The sequence below is a fragment of the Lutra lutra genome, chromosome X (genome assembly GCF_902655055.1).
Source record: "Lutra lutra chromosome X, mLutLut1.2, whole genome shotgun sequence".
Lineage (NCBI taxonomy): Eukaryota > Metazoa > Chordata > Mammalia > Carnivora > Mustelidae > Lutra > Lutra lutra.
This window is the reverse complement of record NC_062296.1, coordinates 64706735-64729478: the sequence shown is the minus strand read 5'-3', so window position 1 is coordinate 64729478 and position 22744 is coordinate 64706735. Positions and strand designations below refer to the sequence as shown.

The window sequence follows — 22744 nt, the reverse complement described above, 5'->3', positions numbered from 1 at the left end:
ACCCCGTTGATGGCCAGGGTTGATTTGGCTAATCTGGCTGGCTAGGCAGGTGTCCCCCTTCCTCCTTCACAGCTCCATGTGTGTCCCTCCCAAAGATGTGCCCTCAGTAGAAGAGGGTGACCTTCCCTGACTGAGGAGGACCATTCTTCAGTCAAGGGTATAGAACCTCCAAACAAGCTCTCACGGTCCATTTGTAGGAGAATGTAGGATAGTCAAGCTTCCAAGACTCCAGACACATCCAAAGGAGGCATTGTATGTTGCAGTCTGCCTGGCTTGAAAAGAGAAAAGAAAAGAAAAGAAGAGAAAAGAAAAGAAAAGAAAAGAAAAAAGAAAAGAAAAGAGAACTATTTCTAATTCTTCATCAGGCAAATTTCAGATCTCCACGTCTTGGGGATCTCTTATTAGAAAATGATTGTGCACCTTTGGTGGTTTTCTCATGTTCCCTCAGCTTGTCACATTCCTTGAAGTCCTGCATCACTGCCTTCATATTCAAAGAAGTAGTTCCTTCCTCCAGTCTTTGTCGACGGGATTCAGGAGAGAAATAACTTGTCAGCCCTACTAGGGATGTGGAAGATTTCTTAAACCTTCTCTGTGGATATGCCTGTTCTATACTTCTTATTCCCTTATTCCCTCTTGGGCGTGGGGGCGAGGTGAATCCTTAAGATTTCATGCCTTCTTCCAATCCTACAAAGCCCAGTGGAGCATTGACAGACTCCCATTTGCTTTCCCTAGAGTAGAGCCAATGCTCAAACGTAGGCTTTCTCCCAGTAGCACAGAGTTGGGCCGGCTTTCTGTGCTCGTTCACCAGCTATCTATCTCCAAAGGCGCACACTCACTGCCCTCAGGGGTGTGCACATGGAGCCATCCATCGGGTTTTGCGGGGAGGGGAATGGGGGGGAGGGGCATTGTGTTGAAGGTACCTGTGAGCCTCTTTGGGGAACCTTCAGGTGAGGTATCCCCAGTGGCTCAGGGATGGGCTCCATGATAGAGTCCAGGAAGTGGTTAGAAAATTTCCATCTGCATCCCTTCTGATCTCTGGCTGCTATTCTCCCAGCTCCTCCTAGCCCCATAGGCGTGAAGCTCACCTTAACATTCTAGAAGGGGTGAGACCAAAGTAGGTTTCTTTGGCCGAAGCCCACATAGCTGGGGAAGCTGAGCATTTACTCATATGCTCTCAATTCTCCTGTAGAAGAAATCGTGTGCCGAGGGTGTCTGTCTTGGCGGGGAATTGGGCTGCCTTAGGAGAGGAATAATTCGAGGAAAATAGAACTATTTCTCATCCCTTTTTCAATGCATCCAATCTCAGATTTTTTTTTTTTTTTTGCACCAACAGCGTACTGAAACTTCACTGGACTCCTGGACTTCCACAAAGACAGTCTTGTCTGTGTGCGATTGTCAAAATCTGTGTTCTTTGGGGAGAAGATGCTAGAAAATGCCTCTCCTGCCATGTTGATGATGTCAGTCTCCATGTTCTCCTTCTTGGTCCCATGCGGTCACATGAGTGTTCATTTGGTGATAAACCATCAAGCGGATGCTTCTGATGTGTGCGCTTTTCATTATTTTCTAACGTTTGCATGAAATCTACATTCATTTTGTTTCCAAAGTGAAAGTTAAGGCACATTCAACACGATGTTCTCCGTTAGGGCTATCACGTGAAGGCCATTGTCAACCATTCATTTCTCAGCTGAAATTAATCTATTGATCACCACTGTTGCAATGTCCTCAATATCAGACATGAAATTATCGACCAGGAATAGCCTCTAAGTTGCCACATTGATGGGGGGTGGGAATGGGAGCTCTGTTCTCGGTATTTAACAGGAAGTATCCTTGCATCTCTGCCTTGCTCCAATGCCACATCCCTGTTTAGCCCAGACCCCATCAGAAAAGGAGTCATCCCACCCCTAAAGGAAGTTAAACTATCCCTCCCAGCCCAAGAGCAATGGACTGATTTCAGTCAGGAACCAAGTGTCTGGGGTTGGAAGAGGGGCTGTGAGACAGCTAAGGGAAAAAGTCCATCTGCCCAGTCCTCAAGAAAACAGACTTCCTTAGACATCACCCGTAAATGTCTGAGTCTAGAAGGGCCTTTAAACATGGGCTGAGGCCAGAGACCCAGCCAGGCACACAGAGCCTCTCAAGATGGGGATGGCACTTACACGGCCCATGGGCCCCCAATCTCCCTGCCAAGCCCTTGGCAGGCATCACTAATGAATCAAGGCCCTCTGAGATGGGGCAAGGCCTCACAGTCCTTCTCCATGACTCTCTGGGAAACCTAGAAAAGAGGATCTAGCAAAGAGACGTCCCTGGGTTCTGTGGGCTGAGGAGGCGGGGAGCTTAGTAGTGAAGGTCATTAGTCATTAGAGGAGCAGTTAGGACTAGACAGCACAATGCACTGTTGATTACTCTGAACTTGATGTATATATTTATTTCTCTGTTAACTGCATAGTAAACCTACACTCTTATTTCAGAAGGCAGAATATCTTTTTTCTGTGACTTTAATGTAAAGGTATTCATTTGGATCGCTGTTAGATTTGCATAGTAGGCGGGGCACCTGGGTGGCTCAGGTCAAGGTCCCAGAGTCACTGCTCAGCGGTGTGTCTGCTTCTTTCTCTCCTGCCCCTCCATGCTCACTCTCTCTCTCTCTCTCTCAAAGACATAAATAAAATCTTTTTTAAAAAAATATTTGCCGGGGCGCCTGGGTGGCTCAGTGGGTTAAAGCCTCTGCCTTCGGCTCGGGTCATGATCCCAGGGTCCTGGGATCGAGCCCCGCATCGGGGTCTCTGCTCCGCGGGGAGCCTGCTTCCTCCTCTCTCTCTGCCTGCCTCTCTGCCTACTTGTGATCTCTGTCTGTCAAATAAATAAATAAAATCTTTAAAAAAATAAAATAAAATAAAAAATATTTGCCTAGTAGGCAATGGGCAGAACCTACACCAGCAACTAGGTGTACCCTTCTACCATAGCAGGACCAAGCCAGGAAGGGGAAGGAAGCTGGAAACTTCTCCTCATGTCCTCACTATGGACAAGTTAGACCAGGGCAGGACCTCAAGGCTGAAGTACTCCTTCAAGGAAAGAGTGATGCCTTTCCTGTGCATGCTTTCTCTAAAGCTGTGTGACACAGCAACCCTCCCCACCAGTGGCCGTGTCAAGGACCACTGGGAAAGTCTGCCCACGCCCCGCAATCGAGGAGGTCACAGGGCCCCGAGGAGAGCCATCTCGGGCCAAGACCAATCTGCCCAGCTGTAAATAAAACAGAGCTGTGGCTAACGTTCAGCTGCTGTTCCCCGTGCGTGTCCAGCTCCCCAGAAAGAGGAGGAAGTCTTGAGGGAGGAGTTGGGCCCCAGAGCCCGGTCTGCAACCCCAAGGGATCCCGCAGCTTGGCCCCGGGCAGACAGGGGAGCTGCTGTTGGGGCCGCAGACAGCTGTCAATTATCACACGGCCGCCTCGGGAGGACTGACAGCTACACGGAGCCACAACGGCGCTCCCGGGCCGGCAGCTGATGTACAGCATGGCTCAGATCCAACCAGCAAAATGGCTTTTTCCTCGTGGCCCACGCTTTTTCCTCGTGGCCCACGCCCCTCCTCCCCTAGGGGAGGGTGAAACGGTGACTCGGTCGGCTGTTAACCCGTGCTGAACCCGGCTGTCCTGACGTGTGCAGCCAGCCCGTCTCCGTTGACCGTCGCACGGCTGGCTCCCCGAGGTGACCGTGGGGGGCCGGCTCATCTGTCTCCACTGAGCCCTCCTCCGTTTGTCCCTCCGCTCCTCGGGGACACCCAGCCCAACCCTCCACCCCCACCTCCCTGCCGCAGTCCAGACCTGGACCTCTAATACCCTCGAGGGACTTGGCAAGTTTTCATTCCATCGAATTCTCTGATTGTAGACCCCGCTCCTCTGGGCACTTGTCCTGAGACTGATGGGACGGGTCCCCAGCCCTCGCACCTCCCTCTGGGCTGAGTGTCTGACGAGCGAGTGGGCTGCTGGTGTGCAAGAGGGCGGGGGCGGTGGGGGCACTTCTCCTCAGCAGCTGGGCGTCAGGCGATTTTGGCCCATGGGGCAGGATCAAACTTCACGGAACGAAGCCTCCTTCCTAATGTCCTATTTGGTCTCTCGCCAGGAAGGGCCCAAATCAGAAGACGTGGTGGGTGAGGTTATGGCAGGACGCGTATGAGGGGCCACTCTGGGAGCCGGCTCCCAGATGGAAAGTCTTGTACAGTGGGGCTCTGGTTTGCACCTAACTGGGAGCCATGGAAAGTTCTTGAGGAGAGGAGTATGTAAGCAGAATGATATTTTAGGAAAATGTGCAGGAGAAAAGCCTGGGGGTAGAGGACCAGTTAACAGCTCTGCCACAGCCTAGGAGAGAGGACCTGAACTACGGCAAAAGTCCAGAAAGCACCAAAAGGTAGGGACAAGCCACAGGTTGAGCAAGCTAAGAAGCCAAGGCAGCAATTTCCTCTTAAAAGTCCACCCGGAGGGGCACCTGGGTGGCTCAGTGGGTTAAAGCCTCTGCCTTCAGCTCAGGTCATGATCTCAGGGTCCTGGGATCAAGCCCCGCATCGGGCTCTCTGCTCAGCAGGGAGCCTGCTTCCTCCTCTCTCTCTGCCTGCCTCTCTGCCTACTTGTGATCTCTCTGTCTCTGTCAAATAAATAAATAAAATCTTAAAAAAAAAAAAGTCCACCCAGAATGGAACACGGAGGCGCAGGAGGGAGGTAGCCTTCAAGAACATTCAAGCCAGACACTTCTCACAGGTGAAGAAACTGTCCCCCAGAAGCCCAGGGGAAGTGACGCTGAGTGCCAGGTCCAGACTAGCCACCACCGAGTGTTTTATGATCTCCCTCCCAGTCACCCAGTAGCCATTTTTTTCCCCTGGGATCATGAAAATTGGCAGGGAGAGGTTCACAGATGTGTCCCACACTGGGGCTAGAAGGCAGCCTGCACTTACTCCACCCTGTTCCCCTCTCAGGAAGTAAGGTCCTGATCCTCTGGAAACCAGCAGTGGCCAAAGAGAAACAAATTCGGTTTTAGATCAAAGGGCAATAGTGGGAGAGACGAGCCAAAAGCACGTTGCCCACCAACGGGGGAGAACGTGAGAGGGCACCCACCTGCTAGAACGTGGGGCCAGCTACAAGTAGCCCCTGGAAAGGGCACCAGTGTGATGAGTCACCAGCAAACAGAAAACTGAGTTCGGCTGTGAACTCCGTTGGTAATGACCGGCGCCCCTCATCCACAGCCAAGAGCCCTCGTGAGAACTGGCCCACACTCAGAGAGGGAGGAGCCCCAGAAAGGGCCAGGTCCCCTTGAAGCAGAGGCTGAGCTGGGGATACTGGGGTATCGAGCGTGGGGTCTCCAGAGGAACTTGTAGAGAAGTTGGGAAAGTAGGCATGGGAAGACACAGGGCCGAACAGAGACATGGACTCAGCAGAAGACGGGGCAACCAACCACCCTGGTCTCCCCAGGATGAACAATCCCCAGGGACACGGACTTCCAGAGCTAAAATGCAAGTCACGAAAAAACTGGGACAGCTTGGGCACCATATGTCCGCCTGATCCCACAGGGACCTCTGGAGCAGGAAAAGTTCCCACAGGGTTGTCGCTTCCCCTTAAAGCAGAGTCCGGGCTTTTGTATCCCTGGTGGAGGTCATTGGCCATACCTCTTCCCAACCCCCCAGGTGAGGAGTAACCTCCAGGTACCCCTGGATAAAGTAGATCCCATCGACCAAGGATGGTCTCTATGAGACAGAGGTGGCCGTGAGCCAGTGCTAGCCAACACGGATCACCGCTAACAGGTGCAGCAGGCAGGGAAAGGGGTCTTGGCGACATCCCCCACCGGTATCCGCTACAGGAAGCATGTAGCCTCCAAAGGACAACTTCCTCCATGGCCTTCATGCCCCGAACTCTCAAGCCACCCTCTCTAGTCCCTTGACACACAGCAGAGTGCCTCCAGCCCTGATTAACAGAGAGACGTGCATCCCGGGGGGACTTCTGGGAAGCATGCAGGCCAGCCGTTCCTTGCTTCCCACGGGTGCTAGTGGCATTGTTCAAGGCTTTCCCTAAGGCCTCTTTGATGCAGATGAGTGAAAGTCCCCAAGTTAAACTCGTGGTTCTGCTAATCATCAATGGCACAGAGCACGGCATCTCTTTGCCCACATTCTACACATAACTAAGCCCCGAGAAAAATGTGAAAATGTTTGCTCATTGGAAACTGCCTATCACCTGTCATTTTTTTTTTTTTTTCAGATTACGAGGGTTCCTTGGGACTCCTTGGTGGTGTTTCAAGTTTGATGAGCATTAGTAGTCAAAAGTACAATTATTATGGAACGAACAGAGGTGTGAAGTGTAACAGATTCCTAAGATGCATATTGGGTTTCTCCAGGAATTTGTTCAATGGGCATTTATTGTGCGCCCACTGTGTACCATGTGGCTCGGAGCTGCATGCTGGGGAGACAAGAGGAAAAGCACCAGGTCAGGGAGTTCGTGGTCCCATGGGAAGCCAGAAGCAGATGAATCCCAGGGATAGTGCTAAGGAATTATAGAGTAAGGGGCATCAGCTTTACCTGAGGTAGGGCACTGGGTGTAGCAGGACCTGAAGACCCCTGAGAGCTGATCTTTAAAGATGAAGCGTTTCTCAGGTTGAAACAGACACTGCTACTCGACCCCCAGTATCTGTAAATTTTTCCTGATTTGGGACCCAAACCAAAGGACATCTGGAATATAAACTATATTTCCCAGCTTCCTTGTGGCCAGACAAGGCCATGTGACTAAGTATGCTGGTTGATGGGATTATGGTGTCCCTGTGTGACTTCCAGGAAACATCCTTCAATGGAAGGGGCATGCCCTTCATCTCTTCCTCCTTCCTGTTGGTTTGTGGACTGCAGAGGTAATGGCTGGAGCTGGCGCAGCCATCCCAAGTCATGAAGTGCACTCGTGCTGAAGAGGATACAGCAACAAATTGATAGAAGCCTGGGTCTCTGACAACTTTGTGAAACTACTAGAATGGTCCTGGGGGTGTAATTCCAGTTTTATTTACAGAAAAAATATACTTCTATTGTGTTCAAGCCAGTGTTATTTTGGAGTTCCTACAACTCTCTGCCAAACCTAATTCCAACAGGTGAAGAAGTAAAGGTAGAGCAATTCCATCCTAAATGCACAGCCCATGAATTAATTACATTGGCTCTGGCTTTGGCTTGTGTGGGTCATTTTTCTGGTGTCGGTCCCCCTCCCCCCAAAGTTTCTCACTACCCCTTCTGCTTTTCATTTCTCTTAGCCCCTGTGCAGGCTGCACACTACCAGAGCCCTTTTCACAGAAGAAGGACTTGCTGTCTCAGCTTCTGGGGGTAGTGTCAACAAAGAGCCTTCGGCTCTCAGCTCTTTGGGGGCAAACCTCTCCCCTAAGCTCACACTTCTACTCCATGTAATAGCCATCAGTGACTGATGTGGAGAGAGGGAGGCTGGCCATCTTGGCCCAACTGAAGGCCCCTCTGTGGGGCCATCTCCTAGCTCCAGAGCTCCCCACAGCATCAGCTGAGGCTGGTCCTGGGCACATGGCAGCTCAGCTTCTCTCCCCACCGGCTTCTGCTTCCTTCCCCTTCCTTCTGCATGGGTTGATCTCAACGGCACTCCTTAGTTCTACTGTCCTACACTTTGAACTTCATCTCAGAGTTGGCTTCCTAGACCTTCTAGACCCAACCTGCAATGATTCTGATTTCTTGGGCTACATCCCAATCCTTCAGCTTCTCCCCTCTCCACCATCTCTGGACAACAAATTAGGGCCAGTGACCCCATCACTTAACACCATGTTCAACCAGCACCTCCAGTAATTAGCACTTACTGTGAGCTTTCCGTGATCCTAATGGAAGCCTCTGAATGGACTCATAAGCTAGAGTGCCCTCTAGCCATCTCCAAAGTAATCCACAAGGAGGCAACATGGATAAACTGAGCCTTGAGTACAAATCACAAAACCTGGGCTCTCCACGCACCTTGGCCTCCAGTGGGCTGTGTGACCTCAGAGGGGCCGCTCAGCTTCTCTGTGCTTTGAAGGCTTGAACCTGAAAGCAAAAGCCACAATTTTGACTTCACAGGCCATTTTTGTTGCTAAACCAGAGGTTGGCAAACTCTGGCCTGTGGGCCAATTCTGACCTGTCACCTGTTTTTGTAAATAAAGTTTTATTGGAATGCAACCCTGCCCGTCTGTTTCAACGTTAGCTCTGGCTGCTTTTGTGCTATATAATGGCAGAGTTAAGTAACTGTAACAGAGCTTATCTGGCCTGGAAAGCCTAAAATTTGCTACATGATCCTTTGCAGAAAACGTTTACTAGTCCCTTGTATAAACAAATTAACGTGTTACTGTATTTCTTGCCTCAAGAGTGAGGACTAGAATCTGTCCATTCATTCAACATTTATTGAGCACCTACTAGGTACAAGGCCTTGTTGTAGACACTGGAGCAGCAGTAGTGAACAAACCGCGGGTAGCCCCCGCTCTCCCAGAGCCCACGTTCCGGTGGAGGAGATAGGCAGTAAACAAACTAATAAATATGTCGTAAGTGTCATGGAGAAAATAGAGCAAGGCATGAGAGAGAAAGAAGGGGGTAGGGTGGGCCTGAGATTTTCAGTATAATGTTAGAAGAGGACTCCTTTGGTGGGGGTGGTATTGGAGTAGAGACCTGAAGAAAACAAGACAGCAGGCCATGCAGATATCTGAGGTAAAAGCATTCCAGCAGAGGGAGCAGCCAGTACAAAGGTCCTGAGGCAGGAACATGGCTGGTTTGTTAGAGACACATAAGGAAGCCAGTGTGGCTGGAGAAGGGATGAGGGTGAGGAAAGGAGAAGGCAACACCAGGGCACTCACAAGGGCCCAGATCCTAGAGGGCCTTCCAGGGCATTGGAAAGACTCTGGTTTTTACCCTGAGAGAGATGTGGTGTCACGGGAAAGCTCTGAAGAGAGGAAGGACATGTCAGACTTAGATCTAAGGATCCTTCTCTCTTCTGTGTAGAAAATGGACTGTAGAGGTCACAGGAGGGGGTGACAGCAGAGGGACCAGGTGAGAGATTAGGGAAGCTCAGACCAGGGAGGTGGAGGCAGAGGTAGGGAGAAGTGCTTAGACTTGGGACGTTTGAGGGCAGAGCCAATAAGCAAACATGCTTGTCCCGAGAACAGGGCTGAAGCTGGAATTACCTACTTTGGTCTTTTCCCTCACATGGGGATCTTGTCCCCTAAAGCCATTTTCTAGATGTCTGGCATGGTAGGAATTTATCAGCCCTGGAAGACCTCCCTTTCAGAAATTATCTATGTGAGCGTCACTGCTGAGGGAGACAGATCTCTCCTCACCCGGGGGGATTTCAGCAGCTAGTGAAGGTGACAGAATTTCCCCCGTCACCCCCTCCCTGTTTCATCACAGCAAAGTTCCTGTGGGATCCAGAGCTGGTTCGGGGGCAAACAGGCAGACAGAGCAAGCTTTAAATTGAAATCAAACCTGTCCTTCCTCCACCCAGAGCCCTCCTATGACACCCTGGGTGAGAAGGTGGGGGTCTATGCCCCCCTCCGCCGGAACCTGGGCTGACCTTAGTGACTCACCAGCAGCCCCTAGAACGGAACAGAAGTGACGCCGCATGCCATCTGAGGGGAGCTCAAAAAAGGCCATGTGGCTTCCACCCGGCTCTTGGAATGCTCACTCTGGGAGGTGCCAGCCACCACGCAAGAAACCCAGCCACCCCGAGACACCATGCTGGAGGGTCCTTGCTTACGCGCCCCCATCAACAGTGTCAGCCAAGCTCGCAGCTGACCGTCCCGTGGGCGCGTCATCTTCGATGTCCAGCCCAGTCAAGCCTTCAGATGAGTCCAGCCCTGGTTGGAGAGACTCCAAGCCAGACTGTTTGGCCAAGCCCCTCCTGATTTCCCAGCCCGGAAAACCACAAGCAAAGTAAAGCTACAAAGTTGGGGAACAAGTGGTTGTACCACAAGAGTACTCGAAATGCCGGTGGTAGCGGAACCCCACTGTCAAGGACCTGGAGGTACAATAGAATGGGTCACACAACGTCCCCTACATACCTGCAGAGGGACAAATGTCACAAGGGCAGCATCAGGCCACCGTGGGCTTTGCTCCTCCAGGATGAGTCCCCTTGAACACCGAGGGTGATGGGGCCCTTGGTACCATGCACCCAAGGCACAGTAAACGTTGCTAGGGAGTGAGTCTTTCTGCAGTCAGCTCCTCTCTGGGGGTGGTGGCATGGGAGGGGTGGGTCCCAAGCTCCAGAGAGTCGCCCCCCAGGGGCTGAGCAGTGTCTGATGCAAAACAGAGACTGGGGGGCCACGGAGTCCAACGAGGGAGAGATTTATGCCTCTTACTCTCCATCTGCAAAGCAAAACAAAAATAGCTGAAACGCTGGTTTTCTGCTTTATCGGCTCTGTGAATAAGCATATAAATTTCTATGACATTTCTGGAGGCTTGCTGAAGGGGAAAAAAGCCATCCCCCAGGACGTGGCCAGCAGCCGTGGCAGCATATGGTTTGCTGAGAGCAGAGGCAGAGCGCGTTGTGTGTCGGTGGGCACTGAAAAAGGTGACTTTGCGGGTAATTCCAGACTCCAGGCAGAATTTTCACCTTTTTAAAAAATTTTCCTTTTTTTTTTTCATTAAAAAAAAAAAGTCTTGCCTAAGCCAAGGGAGCTGTCATGGCCAATGGCTCCTCAGCAGGGAAGCGGGATTATGTGGGGGCAAGCACAAGGAGGCCAGTCCCATCCCGGGCACCTTGGGGCCCCAGGCTGCCTTGAGAGCTCATGGTCAGCCTCTGGAATGGGAAGAGAATACCCCAGTGACAAGCTCACCTAGAAGAAAGGGGGAGACAGTCTGCAGAACACGTGGAAAGCCCAGAATAACAGAAGAACGAGAACGGGGATGTAGCATTTTCCTTTTCGCTCCAGTGTGGACTCAGGCAGGAAGTTCAAAGAAGACGTCTCCAAGCCCAGGAGGCAGCAGGAGCCAAGACCAACATCAGGTCGACATCAGCCCAACAGGGAGACAAGGCCCACCAGCCTCCCGCCTGGAGGCAGCAAGGGCATGGCTTGCACGTAGTTTCATAGGGATGGAGAAGACCAGCAAACTATTCAGCTCCCTCTGGACTTAAATTCCATGATTAGACTGATGCTTCTGGCTCAGGCCAAACAGGGGCTTTGTCCCCCTTTAGGCTGTAATTACACCTTTCCCTTGTGCGCACTATTACATTGGTTTCTTATCAGTCATTTACACTTTAGTATAAATGAGTATATTAGAAACGACCCTGAAAGTAAATCAATATGAGGAGGAGGGAGAAAGAGAACATGAAGGCACTGAGGTGGGGAGAAAGATTGATGGCAAAGCATAATCAAAGAGATTCGAAGAAGGAATAGAGAAGAAAAAGGTAGCCCATAAACAAGCTTAGATTTCTGTCGAGTTTCATCCAGAACCCCACCCTGCTGTGGCAAGCCAGGCTGCTGAAGGGATAAAGTGGCTGTAAATACTCAGAAAATGAAATAGTGCAAACAGAAGCACTGTGTCTGGTGTGGAGAAATGAGCCGTCCTCTCTCTCTCTTTCCAGGAGCCTATACTAGGGATAGAGCCCTTTCGGTGTGTGCCTCTCTCCCCAGTGACACTCTGAAAGTCTTAAGACAGAGAATTCTGCCTGCCTCCTCTTTGTACCCCTAGGCAGCACAGATTTGTGAATGGGCCACACCTGAGAACTAGGTAGCAAATTGTCTGTCATTTCAGCAAAGATACCTCGTGCCCAGTGCTGGGCTGGGAATAGCATACTTTGAAACACACACAGCCCTGGCCTGGGAGAGAAGTCACAGCAGAAGTCTCAGAAGCTGGGCCAGATCCTTTGGACCATCCAAGCAACCAGACCAGGATGTCTTATGAGAACCTGGGGATCCTGTCTATAGCCAGAGAAACCCTTGTCCTCTGTTGGCTCAGCTGTGGTCAGTGCCAGAAGGCAGAAAGGAATAAGCAGAATTCCAGAAAGCTCTTGGGATGGTGGGGACCAAGAATTTGGCAAATGGAGAGCAAATTGTGGTAGGAACTAGATCATTCTGTGATCAGGTCGGGGGGTAGGGGGCAGAAGTGTCACTGGTACTGTTAAGACCTCCAACCTTGCTCTTACCATCTCTCCAGCTGCACTGGTGTGGGGGGGCCAGGGGTGGGGCCCAGAACGATCTGCCTATCCCTTTACCCTCAGAATCCAGGCATGTGAGCTTATTCGGGACAAGAGTCTCTGCAGATGTAGCTAAGAATCTGGAGAGAAGGTCATCCTGGATGTTCCAAGTGGCCCCTGGATCCAATGACAAGTGTCTTTGTAAGAGACACAGGGAGGAAGGACACACATGGAGAGAAAAGGCCACATGACGTCAGAGACTGAGATTGGAGGGACGTGGCCATGAGCCAAGGAACACTGGGAGGGGAGCCACAAGAAGCCAAAAGACACGAGGAGGGATCCTCGCCTAGAACCTTCCGAAGGAGCACAGCCCTGCCTGCCACCTCGATTTCAGACAGCTGGCCTCCAGAACTGAGACACCATCTATTTCTGTCTTCCTAAGCCCCCCCGGTATGTGGTAACTTGTTACATTGGGCCCAGGGAGCTCATACAACTGGTCTCATTGTTCCTCAAACAAGCCCCCCCACACACACTCTCACCTCCAAGCTTTTGCACCCACTGCTCCCTCCGCCTGGAACGTTCTCCCAGATGCCAGTGTGGCTTGCCCTCTCACCCCCTTCAGGTCTCGCTTTTTGGGAAAGCCCCACTGGGCGGCCCCCCATCTAAAAATACTGCCCCATACACCTCCTCCGCGCTACCCATGTCCCTGCTTGGCTTAACTCTTTCCGTAGTTTTTATCACCTTCCAAACTACTAGAAACGGAGCATACCTATTTTGTTGATCACCTGTGGTCTCGCCTTTGCAAGGATCTTTTGCTGACTATTCTGTTCACAGCCCTTTCTGCAGCACTTAGGACAGTGTCTGGCTCGGAGTAGGCGTTCGATAAATGTTTCGCAAATAAATGACTGATCTGAGCGCAATTAAGAATATTAAGGGAAATAATGATGCCTATTCCACGCGGCTTTATACGGAGCTGCCTGCTTTCATCAACACTGTCTCTTTTGCTCATCGCAATGGCTCCGGGAGAGGACACCGCAGCTTTATCTCCCAGAGAAGGGATCTCGAAGAGGCCAGAGTCTGAGTCTACCTTCACCGACTCTACAGCCCTGCCTTCCTTCTAGCGCACGCACAAGCAAAGGCGTCTGCTCAGGAGTTGCCAAGAACACGGGACCTCGCATTGTGAGTGGGGCAGAGCTAATTATGAATCACGTAATACATGTTTAATGCTCAATATTGGGAGGTTGGCATCTGTGTGTGTGTGTATGCGCGCATGCTTGTGTGTGTGTGTGTGTGTGTGTGTGTGTGTAATTAAGATTGAGCAGGCTTGTTCCCAACGACTATGATCGTTGCCAAAGTCATTATCTCTACGCTATAAGGATGTGACGTTCAGATTCATTCATTCAACAAACGCTCATTCAGCAAACACTGGAGCACACTGACCTGCTCTCACCCGCTTGGCCCAGCCACGAGGTCACCTGTAGCTCGGTGGATGGTACCAACATTCCATGGGCTTCCACTCTCAGACATGCTGTCTCTCCACCTTCAGGCCACACCACAGGCAGCGGGAGGCAACCCCCAGGGAAAAGCCTCAGCCTTGAGCGGGGTGAGGAGCTGGAGTTGGTCCCTATGAACCCAGCTTCTTTGCCCTCTGTCGAGGACCACCTGACCTGTGTGTCACAGTCCTCCAAAAGGCCCCCACCTGCTTCCAGGGCTTTCCTCCCTTCTCTGTCTTGCTTCTGGACCCCCTCACTGTGCTCCCCGGAATGTCCTCCCAGATGTACGACTCATACCCACATCTTTGTCTCAGGGTCTGCTCTGATACCAGGCGAACTAGGTCGCTCTTGCCATGTGCTGCGGAGCCCGTTAGCAGCTGGAGAGTCAGAGCCGAGTGAGCCATGGCGAGGTGCCCAGAGTCACAGAATGACGGTCCCCACAACGGAGGAATCTGGAAAGTCGGCTCCTTCTGAAATGTGGCACTCCCTCTGGCAGTGTATATCAGCTCTGTGAACTCTGGGGACATGCCAGAGGGGTGACATATCGCTAAGTCCTTTTCCGAAAACACCTTCCAGGGTCGTTGACAAGCCAAGCAAGAAAGTCAAGCTCATCCAGCTGTTGTGGTTCGTCACACCTCATTTTTGATCCTGGAAAGGATGTGATGGTTCCTTGAGCCCCCGGGTCTCTCCCGAGCCTGCTGCTGGGCACGGTGCTTCAGCCAGGTGGATCTGGGTTCCCCAGTGTGGCCAACTTCTCACGTGGTCACCAAGGTGTGGCCCATGGGACCAGGATCTGTGGCCTCTGAAGCCACCTGAAAGCACGGGACACGGGCCCCAAAGATCCAGGCATGAGACATGTCCTCAAAGTATTTTTGAGCTACAGTAGCCTGGTGATGTGGCAAATGACCCCCCAGGGGCCTCCCTCAGAGATGAGGCTCAGTAGCAAGAGGCAGTTCTAGAACGCTGGGTTTTGTTTTGTTTTGTTTTTAAGATATTAGAACTTTTTGGAGATTTTATTATTTATTTGAAAGAGAGGGAGACAGAGAGATTGAAAGAGAGAGAACACAAGCAGGGGGAGGGGTAGGCAGAGGGAGAAGTAGACTCCCCGCTGAGCAGGGATCCCGACGTGGGCCTTGATCCCTGGACTCGGGGATTATGACCTGAACGGAAGACAGACGCTTAACCGACTGAGCCACCCAGGCACCCCAAGTTTTGGGGCTTTTTTAAGATTGATTGATTGAGGGACACCTGGGTGGCTCAGTTGGTTAAGCGGCTGCCTTTGGCTCAGGTCATGATCTTAGCGTCCTGGGATCAAGTCCCACATCGGGCTCCTTGCTTGGCACGAAGCCTGCTTCTCCCTCTGCCTCTGCCTGCCTCTCTGCCTGTGCTCGCTCTCGCTCTCTCTCTCTCTCTCTCTCTCTGACAAAAAAATAAAAAATTTTTTAAAAAAGATAGATAGGGGCGCCTGGGGTGGCTCAGTGGGTTAAGCCGCTGCCTTCGGCTCAGGTCCATGATCTCAGGGTCCTGGGATCGAGTCCCACATCGGGCTCCTCTGCTCAGCAAGAAGCCTGCTTCCCTCTCTCTCTCTCTCTGCCTTCCTCTCCGTCTACTTGTGATCTCTCTCTCTGTCAAAAAAAAAAAAAAATAGATAGATAGATTGATTTTTTTTTTAAGATAGAGAAAGAGAGAGCATAAGCAAGAGGGGCAGAGGGAGAAGGAGAGAGAATCTCGGGCAGACTCCCCACGGAGCTCAGAGCACAACTTGGGATTTGATCTCACAACCCTGAGATCATGACCTGAGCTGAAACCAAGACTTGGACACTTAACCAAATGGGCCACCCAGGCGCCCCTAGAATGCTGGGTTTTAATACTAGGTCTTATTAGCTTCAAATTATACCATTACTGATATTAAATCAAATAGAGAAAGAAAAGATGGTGAAGAAATCACCTGTTTCCCCCTGGAAGTTTCTAGAAAAAGGTAAGCCAAGAAGCAAACTGTGGTGGGCTCCTTCTGCCTGAATCCCCGGAAAGATTCCCTCTACTAGGTGCCAGGTAGCTCTGGGCTGGCTGGACAGAAAGCCACACCTTGCTGAGGCCGGAGGTTGTGCCAGAGGCCTGGCGAACCCCAAGTCCTCCTCCCAAGCTTGGCTGAGCCTCTTGGAGACAGCAGGGCCCTTCTGCCTGGCACGCAGGCCTCCTGACATTATCAACATAGAATGTCGGGAGCTCTCTGGCCCCTGGGTTTGAGTGGGACAACTTTAGTGCCAACCTCAGGGTCAGCGGCCGCAAGAGTTTGTTCTGGGCTTTTCCGCTTAGCCTGCCCAGGGCTAAATGCAATTACCACCAGGAGAGCCCTGATCCTCGCTCCCCTCCTTCCCCCAGGAAGAAAGGAATTTCTGCCCCTCCTGCAGTCACTCCTCCAAAGAAGCTCTGGGGACTCCAGGGAAACGTGACCTCTGTGCCCTCTTGCCAGAAATGGTCCCCAGGAAGAGGCCACAAGGGCCTAAAGTCTCGTCTGGCTTGTTCCCGGCAGCCTGGCAGACGCCTCCCTGCTCCACTTGGACCATTTGACTGTTTTCTTACAGAATCCCAAGCTTCTCTCCTTTTGTTTAATTCATCAGGAGCCGGTCGCTGGTGGAACACTCGAGAAGATCAAAGGAAGAGGAAAGGGGCTCCCCGGAAGGCACATCAGGCCTCTTTGGGAGGGCAACATCTTCTAATCCAGGAAAGAAAAATCCTACGTTTTAAGCAGTGCTTAAAGATGGATATTCTGCATCTCCCAGGATTAGTAGGAGGAAAGTGAGAAATTATTTATTCTAAAAAATGCCACCCAGGGCAGAAAGGGGTAAGGCACACTCCGAAACTCAGTGCAAGGTCAGAGGGCCCCACAGCAGATTGGAGATTCGGGTCTCCTCTAGGGGGCCACTCCACTACCCCATTTCCAACCCCTTGCCAGGATTTTAGGGAGTTGGGCGGGGGGATGAAAATGAATAACTTGTTCATTCCTTCATTTGACATATACTGAGCTAGAGCTACCGAGTGCCAGGCCCCGGGGAATACAGAAGCAGTCTCTGCCCTTCCGGGGTTTACCATCAAATAGGGCAGCCGTGCATTCAACAAAGTCTGCTAGGTAAGTGTCTGAGCTATGCTGGGAACATAGGAGGCCTCAGGAGCCCTAACAAGGAAACATGACCAGGTCTGGAAGAGCATAGGAGTTCACCGGGTGCAGTGGGCATCAAGAATATTCCAGGCACACCTTGGGACCTCTGATGTCGTGGATGGAGGCAATGATCATCCAAACAAAAGGAAAGACTTCATAAAAGGAAGAGAGCCAGCCGGACACCACGGCCCTCCCCATCAAGTTCAATGTACCACCGATGACCCTTTCTACCCCCACCCCAGCGCCCCTGGACTTGATCAAGCCTCTAGCTCTAATACCCCATGGACAGGGCATACAAGGGCAGGTGGGACGCAGCATGACATGACAAGGATGGAATCAGGAAAAATCAGACCGAGAATCTCTATGAGACAAACAGCCTGGTCTTCCTCAACAAATCAGTTGCAGGAGGAAAGGACCTCTCTGTGACCCTTCTTTGGATCCCGATTCAAACAAACAATTTTAAAAAAATTATGACATTTATGAAGAAATTGGAAACCACATCACTTTCTGGATATTTGTTACTAACAAGAAATTGTGAAAAATCTGTTGATGCGCTAATGGGATTTCAATCACCTTTTTAAAACGTCCCCGTCTTTTAGAGAGAGATACCATCATCTTCACAGGTAAAATGATGTAATACTGCAATTTGTTTCAAATTAATAGGGTAGGCAGAAAAGGGCCTGGAGAAGTCCATGGCCCTCACAGATTGGTCACTGGTTGGTCATTATTACAGCAAGCTGGTGGGTGCATAGACATTCATTCTATGATTCTTTTCTATTCTTGTGTGTGTGTGTGTTTGACATTTCCATGGCCAGAACTTGTTTGAGAGGCACCCCAGGGCAAATTTGACGGCATATGCAAAGGACCCCAAACAGGAAAGAACCTGGATATTTCAGGTCCCAAGGAGGGATGGGGGGTGCGGTCATACAAGGGTGGGAGGGCTGGAAGAGGAGCGAGCTACATAGTGTAGGGCCTTAGGCCCCCAACTTGCTCCCTTGGGCCTTCCAGAGAGCTCCTTTGACCCTCTGGGTGAATACATTGCCAAGAAGCTGACTGCTCTTTGCAGACCGGAGGATGGCGGAAGGAGGCAATGGACACACAGTGTAAGTACCTCTTGAATAATTAACAAAGGAGTCCCTCTGTGTTGGAGGTGGTCCAGTCACTTTGGGTGATTTCTAAGTCAAGAGGCACGTCATAAAGTTGCATCAACCCAATGTAGTCCAGTCTTGGGAAAGGAAAGCAAAGATGCGGAAACACATTGCTTCCTGTGGCAGCTGTAAAAATTGCCACGAACTGGATGTCTTAAACAGCAGAAATTTAAAGAAAAAAAAACCGCAGAAATGTATTCTCTCCTGGTTCTGGAGGCTAGAAATCTGAAATCTGGGTGTCAGCAGGGCCAGGCTCGCTCTCTCTCTCTCTCTCTCTCTGAAGGCTCTGGGAAGACTTCTTCCTTGCATCTCTCCAGCTTCCGAGGTGACCAGTACTCCCTGGGGTCCCTTGGCATGTAGACCCACTACTCCCATATCTGCTTGCGCCTTCACGGGGCTCTCTTCTGAATGTCTCCAAATCTCTTTCTTTCTAAGGACACCCATCATTTGATTTAAGGGCCACTCCAATCCTGTATGACCTCATCTTACCTGGATCACATCCCTGAAGATTCTACCTGTAAATAAAGTCACATTTATAACCGGAAGTTAGGACTTCAACACAACTTTTGAAGGACACAATTCAACCTGCAACACACTGTCAGCCAAGTGGACCCTGGAGCTGGACGTAAAGGGGTTCATTTGGATCTGCTGCCTCTGACCCCTCAGGGGTTTCCCCCTCTCCCGAAGTCATGGGGTCCCGGGGCCCTGGAGCACTAGAATGTTCCGCTAGACCAGCTCTGTAGAATGTCTGATCCATTCTCAGCTCCTGGGGGACGCCAAGCTCCATTACAAACCTCATGAAAGCTGGCTATGGCTTCTCTCCCCAGGGGGGGAAAAAATGCTTCCTTGGAGCTGCTTGTAAATGTTTGGCTAGTACTTTGGGAGGGCCAAGGAACTATAAAGCCACAAGATCCGTGGAACATGGGTAGGAGTTGGCGGGTTTAGTCTTTCAGATGACAAACAGGCTGCTAGACAAATAGAACAGATACCTAGGTCTCATAGCCGGCCTGGGGGAGAGCTGGAAGCTACCTTCCAGAGAGATGGCATCATTCTGGCAAGTTCGATGCCAGCCCAGAAGTACAACATAGGCACCAGGAGAGAGCCAAAGGGGTGGGAACAAGTCTCAGTGAGGAAGCTACCAAGAGACTGGGACTTCTCTTCATCCTGGGGGTGGGGGGAAGCTGAATCATGTCGTCAAATACACTGAATGAAACCTTGCCAAGCATGGAGCCCTGCAGCCTGCTGACGGCCAAGTGGAAAGTCAAGTTTGCTGGGCACAACAGACAGCAGCTGGCCCTCCTAAATGTCTAGGTCATTGTTTTCTCCAGAAAGAGTTTCATATAACCCAGGTTTGCCCCTGCCTCACTGGCCAGCCCAGGAATATTAAGCCACCAAGCCCTCCCTTAGAATATTCGAGCATCCCAGAGTGTGTGCCCATGAGCCCACAGCACTAGTGTTACACTGTTCCTTTCAGGCTCCACAGTGACTTTCATCCCACCTTATTGCTGGGGCCCACAATCAAGGGCAAGACCTCATACTGGCCTCAGGAGTGGCAGTTGCATCTGGTCCGAGGGACACTCCCAGATGCGACCAGCACACAGGACATGGGCATGAGTTAGCATCAAAATATAGTTTAATTTTTCTTTCTCTCTATTGTGAGTAGAATCATGTCTCCTGCACTCTCCGAAATCTGTGTGAAAGTCCTAACCCCAGGTTCCTGTGAATGTGACATTATTGGGAAGTAGGGTCTTAGCCCATGTAATCAAGTGAAGATGAAGTAACACTAGATTATGGGGGAGTCCAGTGACTGGTGTCCCTATAAGAAAAGAGAAATTTAGACGCAGAATCACACAGAAGAAGCCATGTAAGGACAGAGGCAGAGAGTGGAGTGATCTGTCTACCAGCCAAGGACAGCAAGGATTGCCACCAGAAGCTGGAAGAAAGGCCTAGAACAGATTCTCCCTCAGTCTCCAAGAGGAACCAACCCTGCCGATACCTTGATTTCAGACTCCTAGCCTCTAAAACTGAGAGATGGTACATTTCTGTTGCTGCAAGCCACACAATCCATGGTGACTTGTTATAGCGGACCACAGGACCCTTGCATACCCTCATAGCCCCCTCAAAGTGATTCCAGCAGGAGGAGATACCTTGCTGCTCCCAGGACCCAGGACTTTTCTCATTCCTCTTACACACGTTTACTATAGTCACACATGTGCACGCGTGCACACACATACACATGCAGAGGAGTCCCACTCAGGACCTGGAATGGCGTGATCCTCGGATGAGCCAAACGGCTGGCATCCCTTGCTGTCCCACCCATGCTCCTCTCCCAGCCACTGCATGGCTAAGGGTCACCACCAGCCCTAGAGGCTTAGGAAGGGATGGCTTCTTTTTCCTTCCTGGTTAAGAGGCTTCCTCCTGTGTGAGAGGGTGGGGAGGGAGGCGGAGAAAGACATAGAACCCATTCTGACGGAATGGTGCCATTACGAGATGGCGTCCTGGACCTACCTGTGCTCAAAGCCGCTTGCTCTTCCATGGGAACCTGGACAGGCCCTCAGAGGCTCCAGCTGCATCTTTGGTGATGGGGCAAGGTGCCTGTCTCTGGGCAGGCACACCTGCTGCCCTCAGGCGGACCCATTCCACACAGACATTTGCTAGTGTTCCTTTCCCCTCAGGCAGAAACCCTTGCCTTAATTTACGTTCCCCCAGAAGGATACGGGGACCAGAATTCTGGGCCAAGTGATTTATTCTGGAGGGGATCCCGGGGAACACCAGCAGGGGCGGGAAGGGAGCGCATCCTGGTAGCGGTGCCCTGAGCAGGTCACTGCTGGGGGCAACCGGGTTCATCCTGCGGGGTGGGGGTTGCGTGCAGAGCACACACATCAGAGTGTCCCCCGCAAGACAGGAAATGGGTTCCCCACCAACTCCCACCCGGTACTGGTTGAGAACTATTCCCAAGGTGCCATGGCTCCCTAGCACTTTGGGACTGCCCAGCCAGGACCCAAGCACACTCCTAAGTTAAGAGAGTATCCTCGGGCAGAAAGATCTAGGCGTCTAAGGGCTAAGTGGCTGTGGAGGAACAGAGGCCCTGGGCTGCAGCCCTCTTAACTGAATCCCTTTTGGAGATAACCCCAGAGGAGGTCAGCATTCCTACCCTGGTTGAGCACCCGGTGTTTGAGATGAGCCATCCAAAATGCAGGAGCAGTTCCCTCACTCTCTCTCTCTCTTTCTCAGTCTGCCCCCTCCATTCACCCCCTCTCCCTCAGGCAAACAGCCCTGGCCTCTGAGAGAAGAAAGCCATGCATCAGATTCCAGTCCACGGAGCCAGATCACAACTGGGGTCAAGGATCACGGGGCTCTCCAAATGGAGCGCATGCGTCCTTCTTGCTCAGCTCTCAGCGCCCTCCCTGCCACACACACCTGAACCTTCTTTCTTGTGGGAGGCTGTGCTCCCAGCAAGGGAACAGCTCTCTGCAAAGAAATCTGCTCACAGGAAACCCAGTGTCCCCTCTCTTCCCCCTTTCATAGCCTTCTCTGGGTTTAAAGTCCTTTAACCGGTTCTTTGATATTGCCTTTGAAAAATCTGCATTTTGGTCTCCTGTTGGAATTTCCTAGCTATTGTCTTTGGCGCCCCAGGCAAAATGTGCAGTTTAATGGCCTCGCCCAGGGGCTCAGCCACGGGAGGTGGTTACTGGCCAGCATCCCCACTCCTGCCTCTGGAACTGGGCTCTGCAACAGGGGAGGGTGCCTGCCCTCCTCCGCACCTCAGACCCAGGTTCGACCAGGCAACCCACTGGTGCCCCACTTGGCAGCATCAAACCTTTCAGGAGAACAGCTTCCCTCCCGTCCATCTGCAGCCAGTCTCTCTGTAAGCCTCAGTCCAAGTTCAAAGGGCCAACATCAAAGACTACAATGGATTGAATGGTGCCCTCCCCAAAAGACAGGCCCCCTCAGAACCTGTGAATGTGACCTTATTTGGAAAAAGGGCTTTTGCGGAATGTATCAAATTAAGGATCTCAAGGTGAGATCATCCTGGATTACAGCGGGCCCTCCATCCAAAGACAAGCCTCCTTAGAAGAGAAGGAGAGAGGACACGGAGAAGAGAAGGTGACATGAAGGCGGAGGCAGAGATAGGAGGGATGCTTCTACAAGCCGAGGAAAGCGGAGGATCACCAGCAGCCTCCAGAAGCTAGGAAGGAGGGAGGCATGGAACACCTTCTCCCCTGAAATCTCCAGAGGGAACCCGCCCTGGATTTCAGACGTCCAGCCTCCAGAACTGTGAGAGGGTCCTCTGAAATCACCAGCTCCTGTGACTTTGTTACAGCAGCCTGGGAAACTAACGGAAGACCAACAGGGGCTGTTTGCCCCGGCCCCTAACCCTTTCCAGTTGTGGCTTAGACAAAGCTAGGTGTTCACCAAACCCTTCTTTAGTTACCGGTTGGGTAGATAGGAATACCACATTTCCCAGAAGCCTTTGCAGATGGGGTCAATGACGGAGTTCCGAGCAGTAAAATGTGGACAGACTGAGACCTGGTCTTTAAAACTTCCCACGCAGTCCTCTGCGTTCTCTGCTGTCCCTCCTCTGCCCACTGGCTGGACGGGATCCAATGGAGGACTTCGAGGTTGTAGAAGATAAAAGAACCAGAAGATGGGTTCCTGAATCACCTCATGGAAACTGCCTGTGAAACACACTGATATTTAAGGGTTACTTGTTAGATCAGGCAGACTTCCCTGTGTAGTACACACTTCTGTTATATTACTTTTACCTGGAAAGAACTATTTGAGGAAGAGCAGTGTGGACACTATTGAGTTTCCACTTTTTATTTCATGC

The 22744-nt window shown here is 51.4% G+C and overlaps 1 long non-coding RNA gene across 1 annotated transcript; it reads right to left on the bottom strand.

Moving 5' to 3' along the window:
* Positions 1–7951: 7951 nt before the first annotated feature.
* Positions 7952–22532, bottom strand: LOC125091855 (uncharacterized). Its single transcript, XR_007124767.1, has 3 exons — positions 22349–22532; positions 10038–10341; positions 7952–8037 (listed from the first exon to the last, which is right to left on the bottom strand). It is a non-coding gene; the product is annotated as an uncharacterized LOC125091855 (long non-coding RNA).
* Positions 22533–22744: the final 212 nt, after the last annotated feature.